The 11067-nt window shown below is 41.4% G+C and overlaps 1 pseudogene; it reads right to left on the bottom strand.

Annotated features, from left to right (window-relative positions):
• Positions 1–9920: 9920 nt before the first annotated feature.
• Positions 9921–10788, bottom strand: LOC129651626 (40S ribosomal protein S4-like; annotated as a pseudogene).
• Positions 10789–11067: the final 279 nt, after the last annotated feature.

Below are 11067 nucleotides of genomic sequence, written 5' to 3'. Positions count from 1 at the left end.
GGGACTCTCAAGAGTCCTCTCCAACACCACAGTTCAAAAGCATCAATTCTTTGGTGCTCAGCCTTCTTCACAGTCCAACTCTCACATCCATACATGACCACAGGAAAAACCATAGCCTTGACTAGCCGGACTTTTGTTGGCAAAGTAATGTCTCTGCTTTTGAATATGCTGTCTAGGTTGGTCATGACTTTCCTTCCAAGGAGCAAGCGTCTTTTAATTTCATGGCTGAAATCACCATCTGCAGTGATTTTGGAGCCCAAAAAATAAAGTCTGACACTGTTTCCACTGTTTCCCCATCTATTTCCCATGAAGTGATGGGACTGGATGCCATGATCTTCGTTTTCTGAATGTTGAGCTTTAAGCCAACTTTTTCACTCTCCACTTTCACTTTCATCAAGAGGCTTCCTGCCATAAGGGTGGTGTCATCTGCATATCTGAGGTTATTGATATTTCTCTCGGCAATCTGTGAACCGTGAACTTCCTGATGTTCAAGCTGGTTTTAGAAAAGGCAGAGGAATCAGAGATCAAATTGCCAACATCTGCTGGATCATCGAAAAAGCAAGAGAGTTCCAGAAAAACATCTATTTCTGCTTGATTGACTATGCCAAAGCCTTTGACTGTGTGGATCACAATAAACTGTGGAAAATCCTGAAAGAGATGGGAATACCAGACCACCTGACCTGCCTCTTGAGAAATCTGTATGCAGGTCAGGAAGAAACAGTTAGAACTGGACATGGAACAACCGACTGGTTCCAAATAGGAAAAGGAGTACGTCAAGGCTGTATATTGTCATCCTGCTTATTTAACTTATATTCAGAGTACATCATGAGAAACGCTGGACTGGAAGAAGCACAAGCTGGAATCAAAGTGTCTAAGTGGACACAAAAATACCTGCTATCCTAAGCAAGTATAACAAAATATCATAGACGGGTGGCTTAGACAACAAACTTTTTCCCTCACAGTTCTAGAGAGTGAGAAGTCTCAGATTAAGGCAGATCTGGTGTTTGGTGAAAGAGCCCACTTCCTTGTGCATCAGTTCAGTTCAGTCACTCAGACTGGAGTGACTTTGTGTCTGACTTTGCGACCCCATGGACTGCAACACACCAGGCTTCCCTGTCAATCACCAACTCCCAGAGCTTGCTCAAACTCAGGTCCATCGAGTCGGTGATGCCATCCAACCATCTCATCCTCTGTCATCCTCTTCTTCTCCTACCTTCAATCGTCTTTCAGTGCCCTATCTTTTTGCCTTTTCATACTGTTCATGGGGTTCTTAAGGCAAGAATACTGAAGTGGTTTGCCATTCTCTTCTCCAGCTGACCATGTTTTGTCAGTACTCTTCACCATGACCTGTCCCTCTTGGGTGACCCTACACTGCATGGCTCATAGTTTCATTGAGGTAGACAAGGCTGTGATCCATGTGATCAGTTTGGTTAGTCCTTGTGCATAGACAGCCACTTTCTCTTTGTGTCCTCACAAAGAGGGGAGGAAGACAAATACCATACAATATCCCTTATATGTGGAATATAAAATATGACACAAATGAATCTATCTGAAATGGCAAACCACTCCAGTATTATTGCCTGGAAAACCCCACGACAGAGGAGCCTGGTGGGCTATACAGTCCATGGGGTTGCAAAGAGTCAGATACAACTGAGAGACCAACACTTTCACTTTAACAAAACAGAAACAGACTCAAAGACATGGAGATCAGACTTTTGGTTGCCAAGGGGGAGGGGGTTGGGGAGGGGCTGGAGTGAAAGTTTGGGTTAGTGGATGGAAGCTATTGCATATAGAGTGGATAAGCAACAAGCTCCTACTGTACAGCACAGGGATGTACAGCATGTCCTGTCATCTTGGATGGCCCCATCAGCCTAGATAGTTCTATGCTCTTCCCTTCCTCAATTTCAGTCTGGGCTACAAGCTGCGAAAGAATTTTTCTCAGGTCAGTTCCATTTGTCTCTTAGTCTCATGCATTGGCAGGCAAATTCCTTACCACTAGCACCACCTGGGAAGCCCCATTCATATCTAAACACCCAAACATTTCAGCCACATCAGGTTCTATGGACATTATTTACAGACAATGATTTCCCACTGATTCTTTCTCTATATAGTGGAGGTTTAACAAGAACATGTGTCCTCCCTACTGTGTTTACCACTCACTATTTTCACAGTACAATTCACCCTCAAGCCTGTGGGATCCTTTTGCTAAACTGTGAGTCACTGGAAATGCAGGAGGGCGGGGGGATCAGTCGTTATTGGTTAAGGTGGAGAAGAGAATATAGATGAAAATTACTTTTAAAAAATCCCCTAGGAGGAAAATCAGACTAAAGCATGCAAGACATAAATATACTGTGGCCAGTTTGAAGAAATAGGGGGAGTGATGGAGGATTTCATCCACACTTTTATCAGTGTATCTACCAGAAGAGAATGCCTTTCAAGCATTTGTGGGCTAGCTCCCTGCCTCCCAAATAGCCTTGAGTTGTGTTTATTGTCAAAGTGTGTGCACAGTACATGAGCATTTAGCACACACACTAAAATCACAGCTTCAGGTCCCAAGTTTTGCAAAACGCTTCAAAGTCAATATGTTTTCCAACTAAAAACAACTTACTGTGTCATTTGTTCCATGACTTCCTCTTGTCAGTCGGTCCCTTTTGAAACTCCAGGAACAAGGCACTGGTGTCCTATAGAAATGCCAAGATGAAAGAAGAGGAAAAGTATGAAAAATAAATGCAATTTTATGGAAAGGATGTTTATTTTAGTGTAGGATAAAGTCAAACAACTAAGATCATGGCATCCGGTCCCATCACTTCATGGCAAATAAATGGGGAAACAGTGGAAACAGTGGCTGACTTAATTTTGGGGGGCTCCAAAATCACTGCAGATGGTGACTGCAGCCATGAAATTAAAAGACGCTTACTCCTGGAAGTAAAGTTATGACCAACCTAGACAGCATATTAAAAAGCAGAGACATTATTTTGTCAACAAAGGTCCATCTAGTCAAGGCTATGGTTTTTTCAGTAGTCATGTATGGATGTGAGAGTTGGACTATAAAGAAAGCTGAGCACCAAAGAATTGATGCTTTTGAACTGTGGTGTTGGAGAAGACTCTTGAGAGTCCCTTGGACTGCAAGGAGATCCAACCAGTCCATCCTAAAGGAGATCAGTCCTGGGTGTTCATTGGAAGGACGGATGTTGAAGCTGAAACTCCAATACTTTGGCCACCTGATTCGAAGAGCTGACTCATTTGAAAAGACCCTGATGCTGGGAAAGATTGAGGGCAGGAGGAGAAGGGGATGACAGAGGATGAGATAGTTGGATGGCATTACCAATTCAATGGACGTGAGTTTGGGTAAATTCTGGGAGTTGGTGTTGGACAGGGAGGCCTGGCATGCTGCAGTTAATGGGGTTGCAAAGAGTCGGACACGACTGAGTAACTAACTGAACTGAAAGTCAAAGAAAAACAGAATTTCTAAGGTAAATTTATACTGCTTTCTTCCATGAGTGTTATGAATACACCAGAAATTACATCATATCATGTACTCAAGTGCAGGTTGTTTCTGATCTTCTCAAAATAATGTCAACAATTTTGACCAACAGGTTTAATTCAAGCAGCCAAACCAATCATGAATATGGACACAGCATCACTCAAAGGTACTGATCACCATTGCTGGCTTAGGAGGGATCAGTTTGAGGTGTATTGAAGCTGGGAGGGAAGAAGTGAAAGGTGTGACTGACTTAAGAAGATTCACTCCTTCGTTCATTCATTTGATGAATACTTCTGAGTTCCTTTCACCCACTCATAGGCTGTACCAATAGGTGCCAAGTAGTAACAGAGAGATCCAGTTGGGACATAGATGGTACTCCGAGAATACCTGGCCCTGATGAGAAACTGAAATTATAATGAAGCAGTCATAGCCCAGGCATACTAAAGAGTTGTCCATCAGCCATGGCGGATCTGGTCTTAGATGCTTTCCTGAACTGCTGAGAACTTGAACTTTCTCTGAACTGTATCAAACAAATACCAGGCTATTTGAAACAACATCTGTCACCTGCAACTTAATGGTCTCAAGTTGTTCCCCCATGTAACTCTGTAACCATTTCAGACACCAACCAATCCTTGCTGGACAAACACTCCTACTTCTTGCCAGCTCCAGGTATAATTCTTGACACATAACTTATGCAACTAACTGTGACCTTGCAGTTTTGGCCTTTAAAAGCTTCCTCCATTCTTAGTCCAGCTACAAAATGTGCTTCTTTTTTTTTTTTTTTTTCAAAATGTGCTTCTTGAATCCCAAATAAACAGCTCTTTATTTCAATCAAGACTCTACTTCTGAAATTTGGCATAACACTCCACATAAATGTAATATAGGTGCCCATTCCCGGCTTAACTGTGCTGAACCATGGGCTCTTGTACTTTCAGTATGAGTCTTCTCATGCAAAGGGAGAAGACAGAGCCCTGCTGGCTAGCAGGAGAAATGCTGCTCTCAGAATCGGAGGCCCACGGTGAACGGATCCAGAGGCTGCCCAAGAGCAAACCTGTTGTTGAACTATTAGAAAACCCCGTCTCTGGCTTAGCTCCAGCCTGCAGGCCATCAGCCTCTTTGAGTCTCTAGTTAGAAGCTTCATCAAAAAAATAAATAAATAAATAAGTGGCTTGCAAAAAGCCCGCACAATTTCTGACAAAGGAACAAGGATCAATATACACTTGGACTTTTTCCACAAATAGAGCACATTTAAAAGTCAGATTCAAGTAAGTTAAGAACTAGAACCAACTTTTCAAAGTGAGAGCATTCTTGGCATTAAAACAAAGGAGGGGAGAAAGAAAAAAGATGGATCTATTTGATTACATGAAATTTAATAAATTTTATAAGTGAGAAAATATAATACGCAAAGTTAAATCATAACATATGGGGCAATATTTGTAATAGCCAAGAGAAGGGTGTATTAAAAGACCATTCCAATCAATTAAAAGTTATAATGATCCTAATATATAAATGAGCAAAAAAAAAGGCAAATTACAAGATCTTCACTAAAAATGGCAAATGTGTATTTAAAAAATTGCCTCAAAGGGTTAATAAAATTAAAACTATAAAACAAGTGTGTTTTTTCTTTCATCAATGACAGTGAAAAGACACAAGACACCCCCAGGATTCAGTACTGGTGACGAAGTGCTCATGAACATTGTAGTAAAAAGGAATAAACTGAAAAGTATAACTCTGCTAGCAGAAAGAAAGTTGGTAATGTACTTGAAGAGTTCTAAGAATGTTTAGATAGTTCTACTTCTGTGTGTGTTGTGCTTAGTCGCTCAGTTGTGTCCGACTCTTTGCAACCCCATGGACTGCAGCCCTCCAGGCGCCTCTGTCCATGCGGATTTTACAGGCAAGAATATTGGAGTGTGTTGCCACGCCCTCCTCCAAGGGATCTTCCCAACCCACGGATTGAACCCAGATCTCTTGCATTGCAGGTGGATTCTTTACTGTCTGAGCCACCAGGGAAGCCCAGTTCTACTTCTAGGAGAATATAATAAAAGAATAGTGCAAACTTTGAATGATGCATGAGTTATGTTAGAAAACTGTAAATAATCTTGTGCAAAATAGGAAAATGTTAAGTAAATTATGAAAACACTGATAAGATGAAATATTTAAGATGTTTAATGTTTGTATAGAGCATTTCAATTACATGAGGAATTACTATGGCAGAATGTTAAAAAGAATAAAATTGTAAATAAAGTAGATATCAATTTCAAAAATAAAAAGAAAATAAAGCTTGAAGTAAATATTTTTAAATGGATATTTACTGATGTTAATTTCCTAATTATAACAAACATAACAGAAATATGTAAGTTGTTAACATTATGGGAAACTGGGTGAAGGGTCACACAGAAACTTTGTAACCATCTTTGCTATTAATACATTTCAGTGAATCTAAAATTATTCAAAAATACATAATTCATTTTAAAAAAAAGTTATCATGTATGGATGACACTTGGTAAAAGAAAATTTCAGTGAGTTTTTATTTCATGTTCCCATCCTTTTGAAATTTTAATGTATGATCAAGTATTCATAATGTGAAGAAAAAGGAATCATTTTTTTAAAGCCTCAGATTTGAAGATCCTCAACACATCAATTATTGGTGGTGGGGAGACAGAAAAGTGTATTGACTTATATATCCTCCCCCATAAAATGCAGAAATCGAGTGATGATGAGGAAATTGAGAATCCATAATGACAAAGACACCTAGATGCCTCCTGTCTGTGAAACTCCGAGAGGAGCACTGTGGTGACTTAGTCATACCACTTCCCCAACATGGGGCAGAGATCACCAAGGCTCTATGAACACAAGATAGGGGTGAACACCCATTACCTCTGGGGCTAACTGGGGAGAGCCCTCTGACCAGCCTGGCCTACGGGAACCTAACATGAATGGATGGAGAGTCTGAATTCAGAAATGTCTCCAAAGAAATGGTTTATTTCAGACACTCCCCGAGCAAGCAAACTTCCCAAGGAAGCGCACTCTTTAAAGAATAATTAAGAATTAATAGTGGGCCAAAGTTAACATATCTACATGTGGTGACTGCTTCTAAAGGACAAAAATATTTGAATTCTCATTGAATACACTATTCCCATGAAAAGATGCTCAACATCACTTATGTTGATTACGTGCTTAATTTCCTTCACCTTGATGCAAAGCCTCACAGTTTCAAAAGAGTCAAGGTCAGAACTAATGAATGTTCATGGGTGCTCCAACTTTTCAACTCCAACTGTGGGAAGTGTTTGAGATCTTCCAAGAATGGCCTTTTTCACTCATATTTTTACAAGTACATTTTCCCCTCTGTAGGTTATTCCTGTGGAGAAGGCAATGGCACCCCACTCCAGTACTCTTGCCTGAAAAATCCCATGGGCGGAGGAGCCTGGTGGGCTGCAATCCGTGGGGTTGCAAAGAGTCAGACACGACTGAGTGACTTCACTTTCACTTTTCACTTTCATGCATTGGAGAAGGAAATGGCAACCCACTCCAGCGTTCTTGCCTGGAGAATCCCAGGGACAGGGGAGTCTGGTGGGCTGCTGTCTATGGGATCGCACAGAGTTGGACATGACTGAAGTGACTTAGCAGCAGCAGGCTATGCCTGTGGAATTGAATCACCAGCCATCCTGACTTATTTCTCCCCATTTCTTTGAGTTTTTTTTCTACCAGTTTTATCAAGATATAATTTACACACAGCACTGTATAAGTTTAAGGTGTACAGCATAATGACTTGAGTTATGTATATCATGAAGTGATTAGCACAGTAAGTTTAGTGAACATCAGTGATCTCATATACATACATAATGAAAGAAACAATTTTTTTTCCTTGTGATGAGAACTCTTAGGACTTACTCTCTTAGCTTTTACATATATAGAATAGTATTAATTTATCAAGCTGTACATTATATCCATAGTACTTATTTATCTCATAACTGGAAGTTTGTACCTTTTGACTGCCTTCATTGATTTGCCCTTCTCCTGACCCCCATCTCTGGTAACCACAAATCTGCTCATTTTTTCTTTGAATTTGTTTGCTTTTGAAGTATAATTATTTCCTATTGTACAACATAGTGATTAGTTATTTCTTTATATCCCAAACTAATCACACAATAAGCTTGACATCATTAGTTAATGACAATATTCCCCACACTGTACATTTCACACCCAGGACTCATTTGCTTTGCAACTGGATATTTGTGCCTCTTAATATCCCTCAGCTAATTCTTTCCTTTTTAATTCCAAGTTGTAACTAACACTTGCTAGCTTTACGGTTAAAACTCATGGCGGTCCCAAACTTCTTGAGGTGGAAGTGTCTTTATTGATGAACATGTCAGGCACCATGGGTCTATGTCTCTTTGACTGTCCTGGTCTTGACATGGAAAGCCTTGCATCCTTCCTTGGGATGTGAAAGTGCTAATTTCGGTGATGGGTGGTTGTGGAGGTTGTAGGGAAAGCTCAGAAAAGAAGGGTTGAAAGTAACCCCATGTTCGGTGTCAAATGGTCATGGCAAAAATTATCCCCCTGACCACTGGCTGATATCACCACCATGATGTGCAGTTTAGGACAGTGGATGAGGCATTGCTGCTTTGACCTAACTGTGGAGCCTGAGTGTTGTAAGCCTGAGCACTACAGCTTCTCTACTTTGCGTGTGAGTTCATTACTGTACTTTGATAGTGCTAGTTTAATTTTTAACTTAATGAATAGTGTAAATATGTTTGCTACTTCTACTGAAGTCTCCTGAAAGTGTTAGTCATTCAGTCATGTCCAACTCTTTGTGATCTCATAGATTGCAGCTCACAGGCTCCTCTGGCCATGGAATTCTCCAGGCAAGAATATTGGAGTGGGTAGCCATTCCCTTCTCCAGGGGATCTTCCTGACCCAGGGATCGAACTTCAGTCTCGTGCATTGCAGGCAGATTTTTCACCATCTGAGCCACCAGGGGAGGGTTAAGTCTCCTCAGTCAGTTCAGTCACTCAGTCATGTCTGATTCTTTGTGACCCCATGGACTGCAGCACACCAGGCTTCCCTGACCATCACCAACTCCCAGAGCTTTCTCAAACTCATCTCCATCAAGTCGGTGATACCATCCAACCTACTAGACTTTTATATTTTATTATTTATCTTACAATGACGTTCCTCTCAATCTCTACTTGAACCCAGCCAATCTTAATTCTCAGTCCCCACAAAAACAGCAAAAAATGTGTTAAAGCTGCAAATAAGTAAATAAGGGCATAATAGGTACACCAATCAGGTAAAACATAATATGAAAATGACACACACATTCAATAGTTTCAGAATCAATCCTCCCTGCCTCCTAAGAAGGAACATGAAGGAGTATCACGGGACTGAGCCCTTAACCTGTGGGAGCTGAAACTTCTAGGTTAATATTGTCAAATGGAATAGAATCAAAGACACCCAACTGGTGTCAGGGGATTGTTTGGTGGTGTGGAAAACACATACACACATATACACTGAGAGGCTGAGCTACAGATGAAATTATTGACCTTAATATTCAACCCTCTCTATGGTCATGTCTTTTCTCATTCAATTTTGAAATTCCTCCCATAAAAGATGGAGTGCATTTCCCCATTTTTTGATAGTGGACTCAGCTGGTGACTTGCTTTTATTCCTTCTAGGTCCAGACCAAAGTGATCCCCGTTTTCTGCTTGCCCTCTTGTGTTTCTGCAATTGCCAGGTGAAGAGCATGCCCAGACCAGCCTCCCAATCAGAGTAAGAGGTCAGATTCTTGGAGGATGTCCTAATGCAACCCACAAATTGTTGAGCAGAGTTAAGCCTGACCTACATGGGCAGACCTCTGAAAAATCTTCCCATAGAAGACAGACATGTTTCTTATCTGCTCTGAGACTGATCCTTCAAAAAAACAATCCCCTGCATTATTTTTTGACCAACAAACTGATGTAGGGTGGATTGGGCCAGTCTTCACCCAGATTGCTCTCAGATTATTCCTCATATTTTCTTTGTGCTTCCTCTGTGTTACAGGGGGGCTGGCTCCTACAGGCTGCATTTCCCAAGCACCCAGGTTTGGCTTCTGGATGGGTCTGACAGTGAAGACCTTGTTGGGAGACTGAGAAGCATGAAGAAAGGAGATGCTAGTGCCCTCTGGCTGCTCCTCCACTGCCGCAGGTCCTGGTGAAGAAGCCCACCGGTGATGCCAGCTCCCAGCAGTGGTCCTGGTCATCAGGGACACTCCTTCCTACCTGGGCCCTGTGATCTGGGGTTAGTAATTCCCAGTTACAACTCTGGTGGCCTCAGTGTTCCATCTGGCTTGTCAGTTCCATGTGTACCCTACCCCTGCAATGACACCTCCTCCCCTTTTTCCCCTGGCATGTTGACAAAATTTATTTTATTGATGTCGTGCCATATGGTGGGCTTTTGCTTGCTTTTCTTTTTTTTTTTCCACTTGGTATTATCTTTAATTACAAAGACTTTTCCAATCACATCACATAGAGATCATTTTATCCACTGCTCTGTTTGGCTGCCAATCTCTTATCTCTCTCCTCAGCAATGATAAGGCAAATACCCTTTCCACAAGGAAGAGAGATCCACGGTTTGTTGCCTTTGCCAATAACAAAAATGTTTGAGAGCCGTGTGGCAAAGTTGTTGCCATTCGCATCTTTTACATGAACTACATCAAAAGAACCTGGATGTCTCTCCCGGTTTGTAATCACACCAATTCTTCCCAGGTTAGCACCTCCAGTCACCATGCACAGGTTACCAGTGTCAAATTTGATGAAATTAGTAATCTTGCCAGTCTCCAAGTCAATCTGAATGGTATCATTCACCTTGACGAGGGGATCAGGGTAACAGATGGTATGAGCATCATGGGTTACCAGATGAGGGATTCCTTTTGTCCCCACAAATATCTTTCTTACTTTGCACAATTTATACTTGGCCTCCTCAAGTGTGATACGATGAACAGCAAAGCGACCCTTGGTGTCATAGATCAAATAAAAATTCTCTCCAGTCTTATCAATGCTGATGACATCCATAAAACCAGCAGGGTAGGTTATAATCTGTGAAGACTTTGCCATTGATCTTAATGAAACGCTGCATGCAAATCTTCTTTACTTCATCTCCAGTTAGGGCATACTTAAGTCTATTCCTTAGGAAGATGAATAGGGGGAGACATTCCCTTAGCTTGTGGGGGCCAGTAGATGGACGAGGGGCAAACACACCAGTTTATCCAGCATCCAATGTTTTGGAGCTGCTACGCATTTCAGGTGCTTCTTGGGACCCCGAGCCATGGCTGTGCTAGGCACAAAAAGAGCTGTTTTCCTTTTTGTTCTGCAATTATATGCAATACTTTCCCATACAACTTAAAGTTACTCCTTAAAGCTGAGTTGGTTTCTGTTTCCTAGTTAGGCCCTTGTTAGGCAAGGTGTGGTGCTTTGACTGTTATACAAACAACTCCTGGGTATAAAGAAACAATAAGGTGCGTTATGTCTAGCGCAGGCAATTTAGAAAGATAGCCTTGGAGTAGAAAAGGAATTGACTTGAGACACTGTCATCCCAGCCTGATACCC

This window comes from Bubalus kerabau, chromosome 4, assembly GCF_029407905.1.
Source record: "Bubalus kerabau isolate K-KA32 ecotype Philippines breed swamp buffalo chromosome 4, PCC_UOA_SB_1v2, whole genome shotgun sequence".
Classification (NCBI taxonomy): Eukaryota; Metazoa; Chordata; class Mammalia; order Artiodactyla; family Bovidae; genus Bubalus; species Bubalus kerabau.
The sequence above is the reverse complement of the archived record's forward strand: the minus strand, read 5'-3'. Positions and strand labels throughout refer to the sequence as shown.